General features: G+C 38.0%; 1 long non-coding RNA gene across 1 annotated transcript; it reads left to right on the top strand.

Moving 5' to 3' along the window:
- The first annotated feature begins 1,566 nt into the window (after positions 1-1,566).
- Positions 1,567-3,461, top strand: LOC140001487 (uncharacterized). The gene is made up of 2 exons (XR_011806727.1): positions 1,567-1,774; positions 3,275-3,461. It is a non-coding gene; the product is annotated as an uncharacterized lncRNA (long non-coding RNA).
- The last annotated feature ends 21,345 nt before the right edge of the window (positions 3,462-24,806 follow it).

The raw sequence follows: 24,806 nt of genomic DNA on the forward strand, positions 1-24,806 counted from the left end.
CAGTTCTAGTAAGCCAAATGTGCCTGGGACAATTCTGTGGCACAGAGAACAGATGGTATGAAATGACCTGTATCTTGTTAAACACTTTTCACCCTATGGTAGAGTAAGACAGCGTGCAAACTGACTGTTGAGAATGTTCTGTGGCATATGCTAACCCTTTACAGGTACTGAGGAAATGTTTCAAAAAAACACTAGTTAATACCGTAGCAGTCTAGTGTTTTCCAACATAGATGATTGAGACCTGCTGGGTGGAAGGATCAAGAATCACCTCTTCCAAGCTTAAGAATGGTTCAGCCCAGAGAACAGGAACTAAAGCAAGAATGGCAAGAGGTCTGCATGGATGAAAAAGGAAATGCTGAAAACTCAAATGTAGAACTGAAACATACAAGAGCTGGAAGCAGGAACATGTGAGCTGGGAGAAATATAGAGAAATATAGAGACATTGTCCAAGTATGCAAGGCTACAGCTAGGAATGCCAAAACCTACCTGCAGTTGAACCTGGTGAAGGATGTGAAGGGCAACAAGAAGGGCCTTTACAGACAAATCACCAGCAAAAAGAAGAATAGTGAAGGCATGGATCCTCTCATTAATAGGTTGGGGGATGTAGTGAGAAAGGATATGAAAAGAGATGAAGTACTCAATGTCTTCCTTGCCTCAGCCTCTGCTAGTAAGATCAGCCTTCAGAAATCTTCAGAAGGATCATGTCTGCTCCTTTATTAGTATTGAGTCAAGGGCTTTTTTAAATGCACAAAAAATAAAGAGATAACAAGAAAAGAAAGGAGTCATAAACAAGAACTCAAGGGACACAAACCTGAACAACAAATGATAAGGGAGGCAGTGACAGGAAACCAAAGCTGGCCAGTCAGACTAATTGTTGAGGAAATGTGAGACTATGAGAACATTTATTCCAGAAAGGTTATTTGATTGAGTTTCTTGTCAAATAAGAAACTAGGGGAAGAAGGAAAAGCCAGAAACAAAATAAACAGAGACATAGACCTGATAAAACAAACATACGAGACAATGACAAGAAATAAGCCTCCCAGACACATAGATAACTTATGGGTTATCGAGAAACCACAGATGCCACTTCCAGTAAGATCAACCTGGACAACAGATAAGATTGTAAACCAGGGTGGGGGCAGTCTATGAGGAGTCTATGAGGAATTCTACAAACCCATGAGGGGAAGGGTAGGGAAAAGGGGGAGCAGGGAGGAAAAAAGTGGGGTAGACAGAAAAGGAGAAAAAAAGAGCCAGTTATGTAAAACAGGGTGGATCAGTATGTTTATCAGGCTGACCCCTGCACCTGTTCACCGCTTGTCTTATTAAATCTTTATTATAACTGTATTATTATTATTATTATTATTATTATTATTATTATTATTATTATTATTATTATTATTATTATTATTATTATTATTATTATTAAACTATCTTTCTGTGTAAACTGACTCTCTATACTCTGTGTGTGTGCTGAAAGTGCTCAGTGCCAGCTACCAGGGGCTGGGCATGAGAGGAGTGGGTGTCAGCTGCTGGAGCCAGACCTGGGTGGGTGTGGGTGCCCTGCCCGGTGGTGGCAGCTGCTGCAGCCAGTGGGGTCTCAGCATCAATTCCTGAAGTGTGTGGGGCGGGAGTGGTGTTTGTCCCCAGATCTGCTGCTTTGGGGGTAGGTCAGTAAGCCAAGTGAGGGGCTCTGTGCTGGCAGTGGGAGCAGGGTCACAGCCTATGTGCCTGGTGCTGGCTGCTGGGGACAGTGTCTGTGTCTGTCCCAAACCGGGTATGTGCATTCACTGACAAACTGTCAAGTAGGGGACACGTAGGGTGGGTGAGAGGGGCTGGGATATGAACAGGGATGCTAGGTGGGCTGTGTGGGCGCTTGGGGCATCCACGAGTGTGCACGTGCTGGTGGGCCTGGAGGAGTGTGTGTGTGCCTGCCCCAGGGAGCTGCTGTCTGTGCCCAACCAAGGGGAGGAGGAAACTTGTGTGCAGTCTATAGCGCTTTGTCTCCACTGCGCCTTTACAGTTACTCTCTTCCCCTGCTCCCACATGGCTCCGTACCACAGGGTCCATCCGTCAGGAGCAAACTGCTCCAGCACGGGTCCCCCATGGGCGGCAGTTTCCCCCAGGGCCCCTGCTCCTGTGTGGGCTCCTCTCCATGGGCTGCAGCTCCAGCCCGGGGCCTGCTCCTGCGGGGGCTCTCCATGGGCCGCAGCCTCCTCCAGGCCACATCCACCTGCTCCACAAGGGGCTCTTCCACGGTCCGCAGCGTGGAGATCTGCTCCATGTGGGACCCATGGGCTGCAGGGGGACAGCCTGCTCCACCAGGGGCCTCTCCACAGGCCGCAGGGGAACTGCTGCTGTGTGCCTGGAGCACCTCCTGCCCTCCTGCTGCACTGACCTTGGGGTCTGCATGGCTGGTTCTTACTCCTCTCTCTCCCAGCTGATGTTCCCCAGCATTTTTTTTTTCCCTTTCTTAAATCTGTGCTCACAGAGGCGCAAACAACAGTGTTTATTGGCTCGGCTCTGGCCAGAGGCAGGGCCCTTATCTAACATGGGGCAGCTTCTGGATTATTCTCCAGAAGAAGCCACCCCTATGCCTCTCTGGTAACAAAACCTTGTCACATAAACACACTACGTGTATTTATTTTTCAAAATACAATGTGACTCATCCTGGAAGTTGTTCCTATTCCATTCCTAGTTCACACAAATGATACCCAGCATGTTTTAAGAATAATAACTTTAAGGCTTTTGAAAATAAAATAACATGAAAAAGAGAAAAAGAAAGGAAATACCCTTTATACACCAAGAACTGAAATAGAGATTTAAATTACTTATGGAATATTCTAAAATTTAAATGAAATCTTTAGGTTTCAATATGAATAACAATATTGAATGTTGTATCAAAAAGGAGGTAAGAGTAAAAAATGAAAAGATCCATATTTGAAATTACAGTAAAATCAAGCAATCCAGTCAGGGGTAAAATATTGTCTTTTCCTGAAATAATTTGCAAATGAAATTGCAAGCCAATGTAATGGCAACATTTTTTGAAAAATGCATCATTAGACGTAGATCTAAATTACCAAAGAATAGCATTCACAGATAACGAACAGAGATGATCTGGACAATAACAAAACAGGCCTTAAAAGTATGCAAAGCTTTCAAAGGTATTTGGAAGGAAACAATAATCAGAGACATGATGGTAAATGGTAAATGGGATAGACTGTAATAAGGAAAGATCATGTGAGCTATATGTCTTTCTTTGACACATCTTTTTCAGAGAAGGGAAATGTAGTAGATGAAACCTGTCTGGACTTCAGTGAAGCAGATGACATGTTGCCACAGGAGAAATTATTCATTGAACTTGAGAAGACAGCAATTCATAGGTAGAATTGGAAGTTGGAAAATGAAGGTTACTAGAACAAAAGCCTCATGGAACACTGTGAAAAATAAATGTGTTTAGTATATTTATTTCTTTTTAATGACACTTGCTCAAGAAATCACATCACTGAATGGAGAGGAGAGGAGAGGAGAGGAGAGGAGAGGAGAGGAGAGGAGAGGAGAGGAGAGGAGAGGAGAGGAGAGGAGAGGAGAGGAGAGGAGAGGAGAGGAGAGGAGAGGAGAGGAGAGGAGAGGAGAGGAGAGGAGAGGAGAGGAGAGGAGAGGAGAGGAGAGGAGAGGAGAGGAGAGGAGAGGAGAGGAGAGGAGAGGAGAGGAGAGGAGAGGAGAGGAGAGGAGAGGAGAGGAGAGGGGAGGGGAGGGGAGGGGAGGGGAGGGGAGGGGAGGGGAGGGGAGGGGAGGGGAGGGGAGGGGAGGGGAGGGGAGGGGAGGGGAGGGGAGGGGAGGGGAGGGGAGGAAAAGTAAAATAAAATACAATTTCAGTCATGCATTTAGGACAAAGTATGCTAATCTACTAAGTGCTGAGGACATTTGAATATGAAAGGGAGGATATATAGCATAGTATTTGGAAAAATGCAGTGCAGGATCAAAATAAAGGCAATATGATCTAGAAAGCATTCCAATTAAGACAGATAAGAAATAAGGCACTCATTAAACTATATGTAGAACACCATATACAGTTTTGGTCACCTATCCTTAAGAAAGCTTAGCTTAGACTTCACAGCTTTAAAAGAATATTTAACAACATATTGGGAATGGTAAATGTGTCTTACCTTCCTAAGTTGCAGACAAAAGAGCATGGTTTACTTACTGTGGCAGAAGGAAGAACAAAAGGGAGTAGGATTGCTATGTAAATTGCTGGGGAAAATACCAAGCAAAGAAAAGAACCATATTTTTACAAGATGTACAGAAAACAAAGAATACATTTCTGTCATTGTTGGAAAAATTGCAATAATTTTTCATATAATGGAAGTTACATTCAAAACCAGTTTCCAGTTTGTGAGCAGACTTCTTTTAAGCAATCTCATAAACTTTGTATGAGGGATTGGATTAGACGGTTCCTTTGAAGGAATAAACTGGACTTAAAAATGCTGGAGGTATCTTCCAACTCTACATTCCTGTGAGAAATAAGAGACTATGAAACTTTCAAGCTGCACGTCTTAAAGCATTTTATACCTGATTATATAATCTGCAGCCCTGTTTCAGCAACTAATTTTCAGAGACTAATTTTCAGCAAGATTAAAACATTCTAAGGATCAATGACAGGACAAGAAGCTTGCTATACCAGTTTTATTATTATGCAAGTTAACAGAGTTTAGGGTAATGATAACTTCTCATATATCAATGGCCTCTCAGCCAGTTCTGAGAAGAAAACACTCTAGTACCTAGATCCTAAAATGACATTGGCTTAACTGGCATAGGTAAGGAACAGGAAGCAAACTGGTATCCATCCTGCTTTTCTCCATAATTCCTTTTCTTTCATAATTCCTGACAAATAAGGGATTTTTTTCTGCATGGTTAAAAGAAAAAAAAATTGCTTGCTTTCTTTCATGTAATCTGACAAATGTGCATATAACATTTTTATTTCTTATTTGAGTTATGAGGATCTATTTATTGATGGTCCATAACCATTTTTAGAAACAGAAATCACATAATTGAAATCTCAACTTTTGCTCATGAAAGATTAATGGTAATAAGTGAATACTTTTAAGTAGCTTAGTAACAGTGATTCATAAGTGAATAGCAGTATGAATGTTATAGATTAGGAAAGAATGAAAAAATTTGTCAATTGTGGCTGGACAGATATACTTGAACATACTGATCTAGCAGTTATTCAGACTGGAGCATCTCTTGGAACCCTTTGAAACTAGGGCACGAACAGGGACAATCCAGTGAACCTCTGCATTTTAGTGTGATATAGGGTCAAAATTAGACTGTGTGACCTCAATAATCAGAAGCCTTCTTGCAGGTCATATAATATGAACTCACTCATAGCCACTGCTGTCATTAGGGACAGTTACAGCTTAAGTATGAAAAGAAGGGTCAACAGCTTGTCAGTATGCCTCCTACTATCTTGTACTAGGCTTCACACTTCCACAAAAGTCAAGCAAATATCAAATCTACTTTGCTAAAAGTTTACCTAAGTTTTTAAATGGGCAATAATGTTGCAAAGATTGAAGTTACAAAAAAAAAAAAAATCGATTACTGATGAGTATAAGTTATGAGTATAATTCATTAACAGTCTCAAGAGTCAAATAAAACTTGACATTACTTCGCAAATATTCTTGCAATTAGTAGTACATGGAGAAAGTTGAATCAAAATAAAATATTTCTGAGAAACTTTTCAAGAGTGTTTTGGTTTTGGTTTGGTTTTGATTTGGTTTGGTTTGAGTAAATGTATATTGTAGAAATAAAGCACAAATTTCACTCCAGTATTATTTGGGCATCTCATTTTGTGGGGGGGTATTTTCTACAGTTAGTTTCAGTGACAAAAAAATACAAAAGAATTTGTTACAGAGCTTTTTTTTTTCTTCAACTTTTTCAGTTCAATCACATTCAAAATATCATTTTTTTTGCACATTACTCATACAATTGTTAAAAAATGCAGTGACAACAAGACTAGAATTTGATAGAGAAAAATGTGTCATTCATCTCCCCTAACTTTAGCTATCTAATTGTCATGTAAAGCTAAACCGCTTGCCTAGGCTCTATCAATATTCAGTGGAAAAAAGACAGGCAATTGAAGATGACTGATTTGATCCAAACATGGTCATCTAAGACAGATGTCTAGTGGTAGTGAAGAAATCCATACAGGAATACCAGATACGGAGTAGAGCTGAGAAAACTCTGTCCTGGAACTGAGTCTGGGGCCTAGATGAAAGGCCCTGCAGCAGCTCAAATGGTAGTCAAGGCAGATGTAAGATCTGAAAGGAGGCACTTCTGTTGGATGAGATGGTGTATTTTTTAAATAAGCAATTCTGAGTTAAAGGACTGACAGACATTAACATGGATGCAAGACAAGGAATCTCTCTAAAATGGGCAGAGTATGCAAGTGAGAGAATGGTGAAAGGTAAGCGAGTTTATGTTCCTGCAATAGCTTTTATTAAAGCAGGGACACTTTCTAACAATTTAGCCAAAACTGAGGAGTCTCTGTATCTCACTGGATTATAAATCTTAAAGACATTGTCTATTACCTGTTGAATTAAATCAGTGTTGCTGTGATTGGTACTATTTCATTGGCTGAGATATTCAGATTAAATAGATGCTGGTCATTATCTCATCATTAACCTGTAGCTGGATGTCAGGATATTTAGTTCAATGACAGTCACAGGACATTTATAAATTTTTGGTTGTTCAGAAAAAAATAAAGCAGTTTTCAAAATAACTCATATGGGGGAAATTATTATTATTATTATTATTATTATTATTATTATTATTATTATTATTATTATTATTAATAATAATAATAATAATGATAATGATAATAATAATAATAATAATAATAATAAATGTTGAGCTGTGTGGTACCCTCCATCTTATGTGTGGTTCAAATGTCAGAAGTGTTCAAACTAGAACAAAGAATCAAACTTTCTTTTGTAGTCTGCATAAATTGTCAACTTCATATAGTGTTACCAGTTTAGTGGAAGAATCTTTATGCTGATTGCCTACTGACTGTACCTTTTCAAGAAGGTTTGAATTTCCTCTGGCTGAGGGCATTAAGCAGTTGCTTTCCGTATGCTTGATGGAAAATATAATCACTAAGTTAGTGATTGATCAACCTTTATTACTGGAGAAGGATCCTTGTCAGCACTTGGAAAGAAGAGCTGACAGAAGAGCTTCTGGGATATTCATCCCCAAAAGATAGAGGAATGTCCCGGAGGACCATTATTTCCAAATTATATGTCATTTCTCAATGACCATGCTGATTCTACCAATGGGATTAATATTGTAGAAAGCTACATCTATACTAGTAACTCTTTATAACCAATAGAGGACAATTAGCAGTTTTAAGGACTGATTCTTCACCAACTGCTGATGTCTGAAGCATGTTAAATGAATCATGACACACAATTGCCTACTCTGTAAACTTATAGGGCACATTTCAGAGTTGTAGAGTAATTTGGATTAGAAGGGACCTGTAGATGTCATCTGTCTCGATATTGTTCAGGTTGCTCAAGACCCTTCCCAGATGAGTTTTGAACACCTCCACAGATGGAGATTCTACATCCCCTATGGGCAACTGGGTTGTGTTTTACTGTTCTCACATTTATTTATTTTTTTCCTAATACAGGATCACAATTTCTCTGTCTGTAAACTGTGCTTGTATGTTTTATCTGTCACTGTACACATCCCAGAAGAGTCTGTGTCTATATTCTCCATACCTTCCCATAGGGTAGTAAAGGTAGTAAAGATCTAAGTCTTCTAGAAGATAAGTCTTCTAGAACAAACACAGTCATTTAAGTTGCTACCTCTACATAATATGTTCCAAGTCCCAATCATCTTTGTGACCTTCCATTGGACTCACTCCAATTCATCCATGTTTTTCTTCAGGCTGCCCAAGACATTTATGCAGGACTGGTAGAACTGACAAGGAACCTACAAGGACAGGAGTGTGCCTAAGTGTGAAATCCTTAGGAGTCACAAATGACACAAGACATTCTATGTTTAGGCAAGTGAATTGCACTAAAAAATGTCAGCTGTAATTAATTTCTCTGTTGACAATTCATTTCTCACCAAGTTGGTTCATTTGATCACTTCCTGTACTTCTAATGGGAAGTTTCTCCAGATTACACTTTGTGTTCCTTTTTGTCAGGTTTACGTATTGCAATGTTCTAACTTTTCAAAATCAAAGTTCCTTTCTAACAATACAGTCAATAGTATGATTCACAATTCTTCAGTGTGAAAGTCAAGAAAGAAATGTTCAACAATTCATCTGTTTAAAGCATTCGTCATTTAACATAGTCCGATAACCTCTGATGCAGGTATCTAAATTCTCTTATACAACAAACATATGACTAAGAGCAAAGAGCAGAGTATGTACATGGGTCCTCATGTACAGAGGGTTAATACCCTTAAACCTATCAGATAACTGTTCAGTAAAGTCCACTAACTACTTATAACCTGAATTGCTTCAGTGATGATACAGACTGCTTTCAACTAAAATAATAACTAAGAAATATAGAAATAAACAAGTAAGAAGCAGAACCAGACGAACTACATGCACATACTATGTTTTCAAACATAAGTAAAATTTTCTCTTTTGTTCATATTTTAGCAAGTTTCTGGCCAAATACAAAGTTTTTCACTCAGATAACACTGCCATGGATCTCAAACTGAATGAGATACTTAGATCTTTCTAAGATATCTTAGATATCTTTTTAGTCTCCACACTGTTTATTTGCCTGTTCACTCTGTTGGCACAAGTAACCCCACCAAATAAATCCTTTGGATATAACATCTTGTTATATCCACCATACCCTTCATTAATAAATGCAGTTCCACAGATACTACATGCATTATAAACAAAGTATGTTATAATTATTATAATCTTAAATCAGAAATGTTCACCATTACTCTACACCAATTACTCTTGTATTTTGTAATCACCCTGCTTGCTAGTTTTTTTTTTCCCAAACCTTCAGGTCATGCTATATATTTTTCTCCCTGGCAATTTATAGAAATTCCATAACTTTAACCATTTTACTTCATAAATGTGCATTAATATATTTTTTCAGGTTTTTGAAGCATGTAACAAAATGCTTTGAAAAACAGTGCTGAAATAGCCGTTATGGTATTAAATATTTATGAGTGAGGTGATTTGAGTCTGAATTAGTTCATCGTAATAAAACTCAGCATCTGAACAGAATCTTATCTGGTTTCCAAGGTACCTACAAATGTAGCCAGTTGTAAGACAGAGGAATTATAGTAATGTACAACTCTCTGCACAAGAATGTGCTGGGAATCAATGATGAGATAGTCTATAACTTTTTCTTTCTCGTTATTTCATTTTTAAAATTTCAATGATTTTTAAATGTTCCTTCTCTGTTGATATGATCTTCAACAAAAATTGATCTAGGGCTAAAGGTAAAAAGTAATGAGATTAGAAAAGTACATGAATCTGCTGTGTTGGTTAAATTTCTTTGCCTGTTCTCAATTATTTAATCAAAAGGTAGTATAAGCAGAATTATGTATCTGACGATAGGATTATCTGACATAAAGTAAAAGAATGACAGGATTTGCAGACTTTGTAAATTAAATTGTGTGATTCGTGCATTTTCAGAGGATCTGAATGACTTTCAAATGATGCAAGCACTTCATGCTCTCTAATCCTTCTTATGAAATAAATGGGAAAAATATGCTGATGTCACTTTTTCTAATAATGCTTTCACACAAGTGCCTCTGAAATACATGCACCAATCATTTTATGACTTTTTTTTTTTTTTTTTTTTTTTTTGCATGTAATTGAACCATTTTCTGGTTTGTTTCTTGGTTGGTTGGTTGGTTGGTTGGCTTTTTTTTTTTTGCTTTTTTTTTTTTTTAAAGTGATGGTGGTGGTGGTTTTTTTTTTTTTTTTTTTTTTTTTTTCACTTGATCAGAAATCTGTAAAAGTACTTAAAATGACCTCTCTCCTTCTGTGTGATATTAGAGCTTGAAGACTTAGAACGGTCTCCAGCTATTTGTACTAAAAGGTTTTCTGAGGTAAAAATAAATTTTATTATTGGGTATTTATATGATAAGAATGCTTATACAGGAACTGGAAAGAAGCGCTGAATTTAATCCATGTGTGATTTTATTAACTGAACTGTAATTTAGTTAGAGTAGATGAATATATTTGCATTTGTCAGCTTTTACTCTAGTATTTGAGAAATGAACCTTAAATGAGGAGTGCAGAAATGGGTTTGAAATATTTAATTGGATTTATGTATCCATGGACATTTTTCAAAGATAAAGGAGACGAGAAGTTTGTCTGGTTGTGTAAGTAAAATACTAGACTTTAACTTCAGTCTGTAACTTTCAATGCCATGAGACCAACAGCCAGTCCCTAAAAGACTGATAGTCAAGCCACAAAACCACATCAGTCAGCTCAGCTCAGCACTGAGCTATTGTAGTAAGGATACTCTGCTATGTTTTCACCTATCTCCAAAATGTCCTTCTAGCAAGAAAGGGTAAAGCACTGTCAAGATGATCTAAGGTGAAGAAAAACAGAAGTAGAATGTTTGCATTCTGACTCCCAGAAAAACAAATTGCTAGTACCTGCAGGGAATGAAATATTTTGTTTCCAAGGAACAGTATATATTTTCTATTATACAAACATTTCATGGGAGTGGGGGAGGAAAGGACTGAAATAAAAGAGAGAATCTTTTACAAAGAAAAGTGTAAAAGGTGATACATTAAGTGCACATGCTATTTAAGACCAGAATCACACTATAAATATTCAGATTTCTTTCTTTCCTGTTTGTTTCATCCCCATATTTCTCATCCCAAACTCTTCCTGCATGCCTCAGTGTAAGTTCAGGATAAGATTCTTTCAACATTTTAGCATCAAACTTAAAAAGTTCAGCAAAACTAGGATTTTATGAAGGATTTGTAACGACAACAATATATTGAATGAACATGTACCAATAGTACATCTCTTATGGTTTTGTTAAGAACTGTATTCTGTGTGTCTGACAAGATGTTGTGTTTGATGTTTTGTAGTATATTTCTAAGCTAAAATGCAAAGAGCCCCCCAGTAACAAACTGTATTCTTTTATTGTACTGTCTAAAGAAAATAGAGAATAATTGCTGAAAATACAGAAAAATAAATGAAGTCTTGTGAAAAAATTTTAAACGTAAAAACAAGTGTTGACCAGAAGGATTAACTTTCACCAAACCTGAAGTAATTATTATTACTTTTTACATAAATAAATTCCTGCAGTAAATTTCATGTCTGAGTATTTGCATATGATATGATTAAATATACTGCACCACACTACCTCAGTGATGGACATACTGTTGTTTTTTTTTATTATTTCTTTTGACCTTCCAATATGATACTGACAAGAATAAAATCATTTTTCCTGTTTACCCACTTTTAGCAGAGAAATAGACCAATTTAAGAAGGCAAGCTTTAGTTATTGTGATGAATCATTGACTTATTGTAACCTTAGGCATGCCTCTTCCTTCCTCAAGTTCACTTTCTGTAAAATGATTGTAGAGGGATAGAATAAGAGGTGTTTAGGAGACAAGAGCTGCAGAAAAATAACTGCAAAGCATTAATGCTTTTAATTTCTTTAGACATTAAAAACACATTGTTCATTGCCCTTCAGCTTGAAAAAGGGATATAATAAAAGTATGAATTGTTTTCCTTGCTTTATTGCTTTATTTCAGTTAAAACCATGCTGTTAACTTGTTTTTATGTTTGTTTGTTTTTTTCTTAAGTCCTAAGATCTGAAGCATTCCTGCTTTTCCAAGGGCCATCAGCCAAAGACTGATTTTCCCTAAAATTCAGGATACTATTTCATTAAATCTTTTAAGCTGAATCATGTTTATATATGGACTTTATAAGGAAGAAAACATGTATCTGTTTTTAACCATTTTATCAGATTTTAGAGAAGTGTTTTCCTATTTTTTAAGATTAAAAACAAACAAACAAAAAAAGTTTTCTTCTATTGCTGTACAAATACTTCTAACAGTAATGGATGAAACAATGAACTATAGTGAGGTCAGTTTAAAGGTTAACCTTAAAGCAAGGCTTTTTATATGCTGTCCGAAACATAAGAGGCAGCGGTTGAGAACACCAGCTTCCATTCAAACCTGAACTGTTTTTTTCCTCTACTTTTTTAGCTTTCCTATTTTAATCCAATTCCTGGTAAGTAACAAGGAGACTCTTCTACAAGCATTTGCCAGAGAGGTTATAATTATCAGAAATTGTAACGAAAAAGGCTCCATCACACCCTGAGACAAATATATATACATATATATATATATATATATTTATTATCAAGATTTCATATGCACCAGAACTGTTACCATCTACAGGTATATACAAATTTATGGAAATGGACATTTAGTCCCAGTGACTCACAGAAAATAATTAATGAAACATTTATTACATCCTTCCCATACTGATAATTGTGCAAAGTTAGGAATGGAGCTTTGGATAATAACTGTGTGCACGTTTTCAACACACAATTCTATGAGAAGACCTTAGCATCATACTAAATTTACAGTGGCTTCAGGAGGCAGGGGAGAACAGGCAGTCTATACAGCTCTTTTACTCATAAGATATACTTCATCTCACTCATCATGTCTGAGAATGGTCATCATAAGGGTCCTTTACAGCAAAGGAAGTGAATGAGGAAACTTCAGAGTATAATAAATTACACTGTTCCAATTTCACTTCTTCTCCTAGGCACCAAACTAGTCATAACAACCTTTTTGTACTCTGACACTTTCAAAAATCGTAACTTAAAACTTCAGCTACATTTTTTTTTTTTTGAACTAGTTACTTAAACTACAATGCTTAGTTTCTAAGATAAAATAATAATAATAATAATAATAATAATAATGATAATAAATAAATTACTTAAAGTCTACACTGAGCTACTGCAGTAGGTAGCTGAGAACGTACTGTACGTACTTGTGTTTTATTCATCCTTCCATGATAAAACTCAACTACATAAGCATGTGGCTTTTACATGAATTGTATCTCCTGAGAAGTAAATGACTGCAGTGTGAAGAGAAGTGATGTCATTCAACATGTCCAATCCTGAAGAGAGAGCTTGAAGGGAAAGTGTGCAGTTCTCTTCCTTACAATAAGTAACTAAATAAAGATAATAAAGATGATGATGATGATGATGATGATGATGATGATGATGATGATGATGATGATAATAATAATAATAATAATAATAATAATAATAATAATAATAAATAATAATAATAAAGCAGTAGAAGAAGAAAAAGATGAACACATACAGGGGAAAGTAAGTCACAAAGAACATTAGGTAACTGTTTAAAAAAACGATCTAGTATGTTTTGAAAAAAGAAGCTATTTCGAATCTGTTGCATATAGTACAGAGTTTAGTAAAATGATAAACTAGGATACAAGATATGAAAGGTATGCTTTCAGAATGAAACTGACTTTTCATTACTAGAAAAAGTAATTTCTGTTCTCATATTTCTCTGTTACTCGTTCACACATCAGTAAATATTTTACCAAGGGAAAATTATCATATAAGAGGTCTTCTAACTTCTGTGAAAGCAGAGGCTCTCTCTCTGCAGTCCTGTGATGTGTTCTAAGACATAACCTTTGATTAAGTTCATGTGTCATAGAGGCTAGAATCCATTGGACTCAAGAGCATTGCCAAAACTTACTTCAGACTACTGTAGCAGTCACCTGTGAAATAGAGTTGGGGAGCAGTCACAAAAATAAAAAAGAGATGCTCTTAAAAGACGATCCTTATTTCAGTGAGATAAATCTACAAGTCTGAAGCAATATTGAAAAGTATGAAAAACTAAATTCTCCTACAAATGTGTTATCAAATATTTCTTTCAGGCTCACATAAAACAAAACAAAACAAAACAAAACAAAAACTGAAAATAGATTTGATCATTGTAATTGATTACAAATTAAAGAAGAAGATGCTAAAGTAGAGAAAGCAGCTGCAGTGAATCTGTGAAATGGAAATGAAATGATGGCTACAGGTTACTGTGTGCTTTATAAAGGTTATTTATAACACACATTTTTCATTAAAGACAAAGATATCTTGAGCTACTGTTATAATAAATACAGAGGCTCTCTCTATTTTTGGAGGGTATGGGGATGTGGGATTTTGATTATTGTGTCATATGTCTTAAGAACATTAGGAAATAAGCCACATATTATAGTTCAGTCATTTTGACAGTTACAAGGCTGCAAACTATTCCCAAATACTCTTACTAATATAAAGTTTTATCTTTCAAAATTAGCTGCCAGAGGCATGTAATTTAGTAAAATTTGCCAATACAATGCAATCTTGATTATATAAATTTCAATCATGTATGATTCCCTCTTACCCAAAGCCAGACAGTATTCCCAGCATCTATAAATTACAGTGAACATTTCCTCAAACTACCCAAAAGCTGTTATCTAAACTACCTTGAATCCTCTAGGACTTTTGGGAAAATAAGGTCACACTGTAGTCTAGTGCTAGTTGCACATTATTCTTCACTAATTAAAGCAATAAGAGAAAAGAGAGAAGTACTTCCTTCATTATGATAATTTTGTACTTTTTATTTTTAATTAAAATGACTAAAAATATTAACTTGTGACATAACTGCCAGAACTTATCCGGTCAGACTCCACACTCAATCACATCTGCCATCATCCCGAACCCTTCACACCCCACATTGAACACCAAAAAAGACAGATGTGGTTTAACCCTGGCAGGCAGCTCAGCACCACTCAGCTGCTCAATTGCTCTCCCTAGGTGGGATGAGGGAGAGAATCAGAAAGGTAAAAGTGTGAGAACTCATAGGTTGAGATAAAGACAGTTTGCTAGGTAAAGCAAAAGCTGTGCATGTGAGCAAAGGAAGACAAGGATTCTATTCACTACCTCCCACCAGCAGGCAGGTGTTCAGCGACTTCCAGGAAAGCAGGGCCTTGTCATGCATTGTGGTTTTCTGGGAAGACAAACACCATCACTCCAAATGTACCTCCCTTCCTCCTTCTTTCCCTCAGCTTCTATTGCTGAGCATGACACCATGTGCTATGGGATATGCTATGGGATATCTCTTTGGTCAGTGTAGGTCAGCTGTCCTGATTGTGTTCCCTCCCAGATTCTCGTGCACCCCAAGCTTCCTCACTAGCAGGACAGCGTAAGAAGTAGAAAAGTCCTTGTTTCTGTGTAAGCAATGATCTGCAACGATGAAAACATTGGTATGTTATCACCACTATTTTCATCAAAAATCCAAAACAGAAAATTATCTCTATCCCAGCCATAACCATAACACAAACTTAATATGGATCTATAAATTCTTGGGTTTTGGCTTCAGGGTGGGCAGGGGAGGGACAGTTAAGGTGGAAGGCTAGATCTTAAAGAATAATTTTGTATCTAAGTTTTCACAGTTCCTTAGGTGACTTTTGTGGCACTGTCCTCTTGACAGAAATGTAGGAGTCTAGGCTCTATAGTCAGTATTTGAAAAGCTTTAAGGTCTCACTAGAAGCCAAAATATACCAGGACGCTGCAAATTCAGTGAACTCTGAATTTAACTGAAAGTTTCTATAAATGAAACACTAAGGAAAAACCTGAGTCTGAAACCCCACCTCTAGCTTACTGTGGACAAAGAGCCTATATGACCATTAGTTGATCAGGGATGAGAACTCACTATCATTTCTTTCAAAGGATACCCTTTCCCTTCACCCTTTCCGTGTCTGTCCACATAGGGTTGAGATGTGTAAGAATCCTCAGAGTCAGGATGCTCTCACAGCAAGAAAGGAACCAAGTTTAGTCCTTTTTGCTGCCTGCTAAGAGCTCAGATCTTATTTTCTACTTGCTAGCACAGTACCCAAATAGCCAACCTAATGCACATCCCCTAATGCCATAGCCTCAGCCATGGGCATAAAAGAACTTATGGCACTGTGGGTCATGAATAGCACAGAAGAAATTTAACCAACTAGTACCTGCTCAGTGAGGAGATCCTAAATCTGGGAGAGGAATTCTTCAGTGCACTGATTTCAGAAATCTCAGTAGCACATGCAGGATCATCCTAGAAAACGGGATCTGGATTATTGGCATCAGGACTCAGATAAAGAGATGTTTCTATAGCATGCTCTGACCAAAGTGGACAAGGAGCCTCCTACAGTCTTTGGATTGCCAGCTTTCATGGTATGACACACTACTATGTGGGATCACGAGTGCAATCCAGTAGGTGTCTAAGCACCACACAGCCATTTGCTCACTCACCCACAGCAAGACTGGGGAGAGAATCAGAAAAAAAAAAAAAAGAAAAAAAAAAAGAAAAAAAAAAAGTTGAGATACAGTTTAATAGGACAGAAAAGGAAGGAGAAATAAAATAATAGCAACAACAACAGAAGATACAAAGCAAGTGATGCAATTGCTCACCACCCACTGACCAATGCCCATCCCATCCAGTGGTGACCCTCCCTCTCCCCCCACACAGCCAGACACTCAATATAAATTGTTCAGCATGATGCAATATGCTATGGAATATCCCTTTGGCCAGTCTTGGTCAGCTGTCCTGGTTCTGTCCCCTCCCAGCTTCTTGTGCACCCCCAGCCTCCTCACTGGCATGAGGAGCTGAAAAGGCCTTGGCTTCATGGCTCTGTGTAAGCAACAACTAAAACATCAGTGTGTTATCAACATTATTCTTCTCCTAAATCCAAACACAGTACATACCAGCCACTATGAAGAAAATTAACTCTATCTCAACCAAAACTGACAGCAAAGCTGCAACATCCCAACATGGAGATATGTGTTTGGGGCTTCTCTTTCACAAAGACTGGGGCAAAGAGGTACACATTCTGCTACTGCAAGGATAGCAGGAGCAGTGGTCTCAGCCTATCTAGCAATAGCTTCTTTCTATGATCTAGGAAAATCTTTACCTTTTTGCATACTTTTTCCTCGAGAAAATAAGAAACAAACATCTTTCTGCTGCTCTGAGTCACAGGATGATTTTCTAGAAGACCTTTATGCATGTCTTTGATGCTGTTTCACTGACATTTAGCCCACCAAAAACATCTTGCTTCTTCTCAAGGTAATATGAGAATATATATCCCTGATGATTCTTCATAGTAAGATATATTCCTGTTACTGTCAATACATTCAGAGAGTGAGGGACACTTTACTGGGACTTCTCATAAGATACCAATTTAATTGAACAGTAATGACTATTGCTTAATTGAGATAAGATTAGCGTAAATTCCACCCAATAGGGATGCAGTCAGATGGTGCAAAAGCATTGCATGGTGTTTAATCAATGCAAATTTTCTAGCTTATGTCAATTAATAAAAAGTAAGTACATTACTAATAAAGTATTTTATTACTTTTAAAGTATTAATCAGCAATGTATAGCATGTATGTTCAGTTTTCAAAGTACTGACTGAATATTGTAGTAGTTGTAAGGTAGAAGTTACTATCATGAATTACAGGAAGAGAAATACAGGTCAAATAAAAAGGAGAAACTGGTAACATACATTGCAGTGATAATAGTGTGAAGATGGAAATACATGAGTGTTTTGTTTATCAGAGACCAGAATAATCTTGTTCTGTAGGCTGAAGCCCTCTGTACAGCATTAGCTTTGCACTGGAACAGGGTTGAGATCAATGATGGAGCAACAGGAGACTTCATAGCCTCACTGTGCACCAACAAAGGTCATCTTCCTGTAAGTATTCTTGCAGATTCCACTGCCTTTTAAAATTGTGTTATTATACAGGAGCTATTGAGAGTCAGCTGTGCCCACATTTGAGGGAATGAAGCCAAGCCTATAACCATAATGCCTCCTTTTCTTGGATCTGGGCACAGGCCCAGATTGAAGTTCCTTAGCAGAACACATAAAATGCAATTTTTCTGCTCTGGAAAGAACAGTTCAGGTCCCTACTGCTACCAGAAGTGGAGATGTAGGTCATGAGGGCAAAGATGTGAGAAAGACTGAAGTAAGAAATCAGGGTGCTCAGAAAAATGAAGCTTGCATCTTCAGCTACTTCAGCTATAGCCAGCCTGACCCCTTCCATATACATATATACAAATATATATATATATTAAAAAATAAAATAAAATCCTAGTCAACACAAACACAGCTCTTAAATTGCTCAACTATTCAGCTTTTCCAGGCAGCAATTTTACTTTTTTTCTATGCCTAAAGGCAGCTTCATACAGGCAGATCACAAAAGCAGAGATGTTATGAAATAGCTTTTATTCCTCTTCAGTATCCGTTCAAGCTGTCTTCAAAGACAGTACATCCATTTTCTCGGTGTGATAAGTTTATTCAGTTTTTAGCTAATGTACCATACATGTACCTTTCATAGTGCGGTTGTGATTTCTGTGATGGTGTATTGGGCTTACATGGCAAGGTTTTGGTAGCGGGGGACTGCAGGGGTGGGCTCTGTGAAAATAACCCAGAAGCTGCCCCTTGTTAGATAAGGGCCAGTTTCAGCCAGTTCCAAAGGGACCCACTGCTGGCCAGAGCCAATCCAATAAGCAATGGTTTTTGCACCTCTGTAAGAGCAGATATAAGAAAACGAACAAAAAAGACCTCCTGCACAACAGCAGCTGGGAGAGTGAGGAGTGAGAAACAGCCTTGTAGACACCAAGGTCCGTGCAGAAGGAGGGCAGGAGGTGCTCCAGGAGCCAGAGCAGAAGTTCCCCTGCAGCCCGTGGAGGAGCCCCCAGTGGAGCAGGTGGATGTGGCCTGGAGGAGACTGCAGCCTGTGGGAAGCCCCCGCAGGAGCAGTCCCCGGGCCGGAGCTGCAGCCTGTGGAGAGGAGCCCACGCAGGACCAGGCGATCTGGGGGGAGCTGCCGCCCATGGTGAACCAGTGCTAGAGCAAGTTTGCTCCTGGGGGATGGACCCCATGGTACGGAGCCATGTGGGAGCAGTTCTTAAAGAGCTGCTGCCTGTAGACAGCCCCTGCAGGATCAGGTCTGGAAGGACAGCATCCTGTTGGAGGGACCCCACGTGGAGCAGGGGCAGAGAGTGACTGTGAAGGAGCAGCAGATGACGAAGTGTTAGGGACTGACCGCAGACCCCATTCTCTGTTCCCCTGTGGTAACCATGGTGGGTGGGGGGTTTGGGGGTGGGGGATGGAGGAAGAGGTGGATGGAGGGAACGGAATGTTTTTAGTTTGTTTTTATTTTCTCACTGCTCTAGCTTGTTCATAATGGTATTTCCATGGTATTTTTTCCCCCTTTCCCTTTGAGGAGGGGGAGTGAGAGAGCAGTTGTGATGGAGCTCTGCTGCCCAGCTGGGTAAAACCACCACCTATGGGGACCTCTGATACTAAATGTTTGCTCAAACTATCATACAGTTATAACAATATATCATAACTAGCATCTGCAAAGTGTTCAGAAACATTTCAGTGAAAGCATTTTTCTTTAGTTTCCTCTCAGAGCACTAACAGTGCTTCTGCAGGTATAAATTCATCCTACTCTACAGCCATTTATACCTTTTTTTGTTAAAGTGACTTTGTTCCATCAAAAAATGATATACTACTAGATCACATTCCTCTCCTTTCTCTGTTTCATTTCCCTTGAAGAGATCTCATGTCATCAAATTGTTCAAGGACTTACACCTTATCTAAAAATTATCCTGCCACAGGACCAGCTTGTTCTTCTTGAAGTGAAAAATAATAATATAATAATAATAATTAAAAAAAAAAAAGTTTCTAATTAGAGGACCATGAAGAGAGAAATTCGGACATTTGAGGATTCACCAAAAACTAAACAGCATTAAATATTCTCTAGGCATTAATTTTGCTTTTTTTTTATTATTTTTATTTTAATTTTAGATTTAAACAGTGAACTCCACTGCAGTTAGTACATAATGAATCAGTCAGCTAAAATGACATATGTAGGCTGGCAAATGGGAATACAGTCAAGCAAACTCTTTTATTCCTACCCTTTTTGTTAATGCTTCTGTGTAATTCTTTTGCAGCAGGTAGTGAGATCTATTTTTTTTTTCTTTTTACTTCCCAGATTGTTAGCTCTGCTATGTAAGTTGTGATTATTTTAATAAGATTGACTGAATGTAAGGAAATATAAGAACTACTTTCAGGAAAAATCTTATAAACACCTTTTAGAGATGCAAAAAACAGCTTGTTTTAATGGTTTTATTAGTCATTTCTGTCAACTCAAATACTTTCTGCTATGGAACAAAAATGTCCTTTAAAGACTTAGAAATACTTAAAAGATTCAAGTATTTGTTATTGCAGTGAACTTTTCCACAGATCTAATTCAATACTGTTTGAAAATAACTTTATTGACTTCTTAGATTAGGAAGTACTTGTTTTTCATATCAAGCTTAAAGCCTGTTTTTCAGACTTCTTGAAGGAAAAACAAAACAAAACAAAAACCACCTTTTTGTTTTCAGGAAAGACAGAATTGAGACTGTAAAGAGAATATGATTAGTTTACATGTCATATTAAAACTCGTCAAAGGTTACATATATTAAAATTCTATTCAAAGTTCTTCAATGTAGGTTGTTATAAAGTGCTCAAGATCACAGTTTCTGAGAGAAGTATGACAAATAAGTAAGGTGACAAATATCTCTGGTGTATTTGTTCTTTGATACTCTTCCAGGGAAGATGAATTATATCCATTGATGCATTTGTTTTAAAATTTTCAGTTCTTGTAAACACCTATATCTTGCTAGTCATTTGTTATAAAAAGTGAGGCTAGAAAGGTGTACCTAGTGTTTAAAGTAGGAGATATGCAGCAGTGGTCCACAGCTTCTGGAGCTGCTGTTATTGCCTTTGTCCTGAGTAAGACCCTGAGAGTGTTCTCAGGACAGACAAGCTGCATATTTTACTACAGGAAATTGTTTTGTATTAGAAAATTGCAACTGTAATGACTCTTTTGGATAGAGTATTTGATAATCCTTTAGCTGTGTCTACCACTTTGAGCCCTCAGTAAACCTCATAGTAGGGACAGAAACTTGGATTCAACATGATACAAAACAGAAAGCAAGACAGAGATCAGAAGACTTTCTGATTTAATAGCCATTGTTGCTGAGGAGATATGCTGTAATGTCCAGTACGCACTGGAGTTTCCTAAAACCTCATGGCAAGATATATTGTACTGCTACAGTCAAATTGAGAGGTAACAAAGGCATGAATAACTGAGACCAGGCCATTGCTCACTATCATAGGACAGATTCTTCTAGATGGCCAGAGATTATAGGAAGCATTACTCATAGATGCTTCTATAGGAGAGGCTGATGTCAGTGGAGAATTTAAACTCTGTCAGAAAACTAAATTGTTTGTTTGAGAATGCGCACCTTCAACCAAAGGATATTGTGCCAGAGGTAGATCTAAAATTGTTTTATTTTCCCTGCTGATGGAACATTTGTCTTGCTCAGATTTGAGTTCTGAAAAGTTGTTTTATATCTTTGAACTGCCTACTACTACTGTCTGTAGTGTTATAACTGAATGTAGTGGAATATTACGTAGTACATACTGGGTCTAGACACTAGTTCCAGGCCCAGGCAAACCGGGCAATTGACTATGGTAGCTATTGTTGGGAGTAGTAAAACAGCTTTGTTGATGATCTTTCAACATTCTTAAGACTACTTTGCCTTACAGAAAATGAAGATCAGCTGAAGCAGTGGCACATACTGCCTGACTATCTAGCTCTATCATGTAACTTCACAGCCTGACTTCTGCTGCTTCCACCTCTGAGAAAGGAGGCAACATGTGAGATGGTAACCACTACCCTGGCCTGGAAAGGTAGTGTGGATGCTAAGGATCACTAGATAGAGAATTGATCTTGCTGGAATGCAGAAAGCTCATATGGCTCAGAGTAGTTTCTTGTTCTTTCACCTTTCCTGTGAGATTTGAATCATTTGGAGTCATTCCTCTGTATCTCTCTGTATCTCTGTCAACTCTCTAACATGAAATAAGATTATATAATGATCAGTATTAACTTCTAGAAAAAGGATGCAGAAGGATGAGAGCCTTCAACTGATTCTACCCATCTTATCAGAGTGCTGTTGCAGTGGTCTCCATCTTAGAAGGAACTTCTGCTATGCTGCATTTAATGTGCTTGTTTCAGTTAGACAAGATCAGAGTTTGGCATTGATCATGTGCTTTCTTAGTTCATTCAACATGATCAGTGTCAGATTATGTATAACCTATCCCACATAACCTTTTTTAGTTTTAGCCAGACTGCTGCATGATTCTGAGAAGGGTCATATCCCTAACAGTCTGCTAAAGTTTAAAGTGCAGTATATACTGGAATTTAAAAAAAAAAAAAAAAAAAAAAAAAAAAAAACAGAACGAAACAACACCACAACCACCACCAACACCACCAACATGTGTTACCTGTTGCATCTGATCATCAAACTTCAAAATAAAACTAACTTTTCAGGCTACATTAGTCAAATCTCTGCATGTGACCAATGTCTCACAATCATTCTGTCATTGTCATCCTTATTTTTCCATAAAGAGACACATAAGTCTTTTGTGACACAGCTTTTAGATATTACATCCATTTGTACACAATTGGCTGGTTTTACTGAATAAATTTGAACAAACTAAGACTGTATACTTAAGCACCCTCCACTGAATTTCTAGTTTACATATCATGATGATAAATTAAGGGCTTATCTTCTGTCCTCCAGTAGCTAGGATAAGATTAGCTAAATGTTTGCATTATACCACCCATACCTCAAAACTCTTGTTTTTCACATGTTTACTTTTCAAGTGTTTATGCAATGAAACAGCCTCGTGGTTTTTTTTTGTTTTTTTTTTTGTTTTTTTTCCAGACAGAGTAGTTTGGTTTTTTTTGCCTTTGCTGTTGATATCTGAGTACATCAAACAGTTTATGGATCCAGGTTCCCACCAGGGAGGGAATTCTCTTATCTAGGTTGTTCTTGACATACAAACTACATTTAGGAGAATTCTGTAACGGCAAGTAACTTGTTTTAGTGGCTTTGAATTTGCTAATCCAGGCCATCACATCTGCATGCCATTCAGAATTCTGCACACACAAACCTGTTTGATGGCTACAGAATGGAGAACAAGTCTGCCCTTATCTTCAAGTTCCACACTTCTAACTTACACACATAACTATATTGCTTGTTGTTGTCACTGCTCTCAGCAAACCAAGCAAGGCCCATCAACAAGAAGCCCTTTCTAAGCCTGTTCTCTCCCTTTTACCAGAATACATGAAGTAGGCAAGAAGATAAAAGTCTTTCAGTATTCAACCACCCTCAGAGTAAAAAAAGTTTTATTTCAGTGGAATTTCCTGTTCAACAATTTGTGTTGATAATCTCTTGTGCTTTCAGTGGGCACTATTGGGAAGAGTCTGGTTCCACCTCTCCCCTCCCACCCCAATCAGGACCTCCATCATACACCTTGAGAAGACCCCACAAGTCTTCTCTGGGCTTTCAGATCTCTTAGCCTTTCCTCGTATGACAGATGCTCCAAACCCTTAAACATTTTCATGGCCCTCCAATGGAGCCACACTCCAGCAAGCCCATGTCTCTCTTGTACTTCTGGGCCCTTTACTGAACCCAGCACTCCAGATTAGTCCCACCAATACTGAATAGAGGGGAAAGATCCTCTCTCTTGACCTCCTGCAACACACTTTCCAATGAAGTCCAGGGAGCTGTTGGACTTATTTGCCACACGAGTACGTTGCTGGCTCATGGGCAACTTTTTGTCCACAAAAGCTCCCAGTTCCTTTTCTGCCAAGAAAATAAAAAGGAGCTGAGACTCCAGTTTCTCAGGGTGATGAGAAAGTAATCTTTCTGAAAGGTGCTTTCTTTTGCATCTTTTATTTGTGAGTGGTAACACATCATATCAAACACTTCATTACATTCAATTAAATAGGCTACACTGACTGAGTGACTTCTCTCTGTTTATTCCAAAACTCTGTCCAGACAATCTGAAAACCTCTATTCAGCAGCAGATGTCTTTGACTCCCATTCATACAAGGAAGATCACTGGGTCTGTAAATATATCTGCATGTTCACACCTATCATCTCCTACCATGGCATAACTACATAAAGGAGAAATGGTATTGCTTTATTCCCTCGCTTTCAGCAAATAATGATCCTCTCCCATAGGAAACTGTCAATTTCCCTTCCCCCTCTATCAATCAGTAAGCAGTGAACTAGCTGCAGAACACCAGAGGCACTGTGAAGTCACTTTGCATGGATGCAGGTGTGCTTTGCTGAGCCTTCAAAGCATGATCCATTTTAGCTAAGATAACAGCAGGGATCTCTAGTGGAGATTTCATTTCAGAGCCCAACCCACCCTTAGAGGCAAAGGACATGCTGCGTACATGGGTTCTTAGCTGCAGCCTCAGGGCAAATATCAAAAGATCACACAAATCCAAAGAAAATATATCCCTTCAGATCATGCTCTGGAGTCTATAAAGGAGACAACATGCTCTTCCTGCACAGCTCCAAACCTCCTTGTGGACAGCCTCCATTTTCAGTGTAGCTGAAGGCAAAATGGAATCTGAATCTGTCTGGAGACACACAGTGCTATGCACCATTGGCCAGAATTGATGTTCTGACACCTCTCCTCATCCCAAAGACAAATTTCTCAGCTTCTTACGTGGATGCTTACACTGGATTAATTTCCTTACAAACTCAAATCATGTCCCAGGATGACTGCTTAAAGATGAGCTTTGGACAGGAAAACAGCCACTGGCACAGAAGTTAGTTTAAGTTAAGAAGAAATAATAAGACTCTAAGGTCATCTTAAA

The sequence above is a fragment of the Anas platyrhynchos genome, chromosome 1, assembly GCF_047663525.1.
Source record: "Anas platyrhynchos isolate ZD024472 breed Pekin duck chromosome 1, IASCAAS_PekinDuck_T2T, whole genome shotgun sequence".
NCBI classification, from domain to species: Eukaryota; Metazoa; Chordata; class Aves; order Anseriformes; family Anatidae; genus Anas; species Anas platyrhynchos.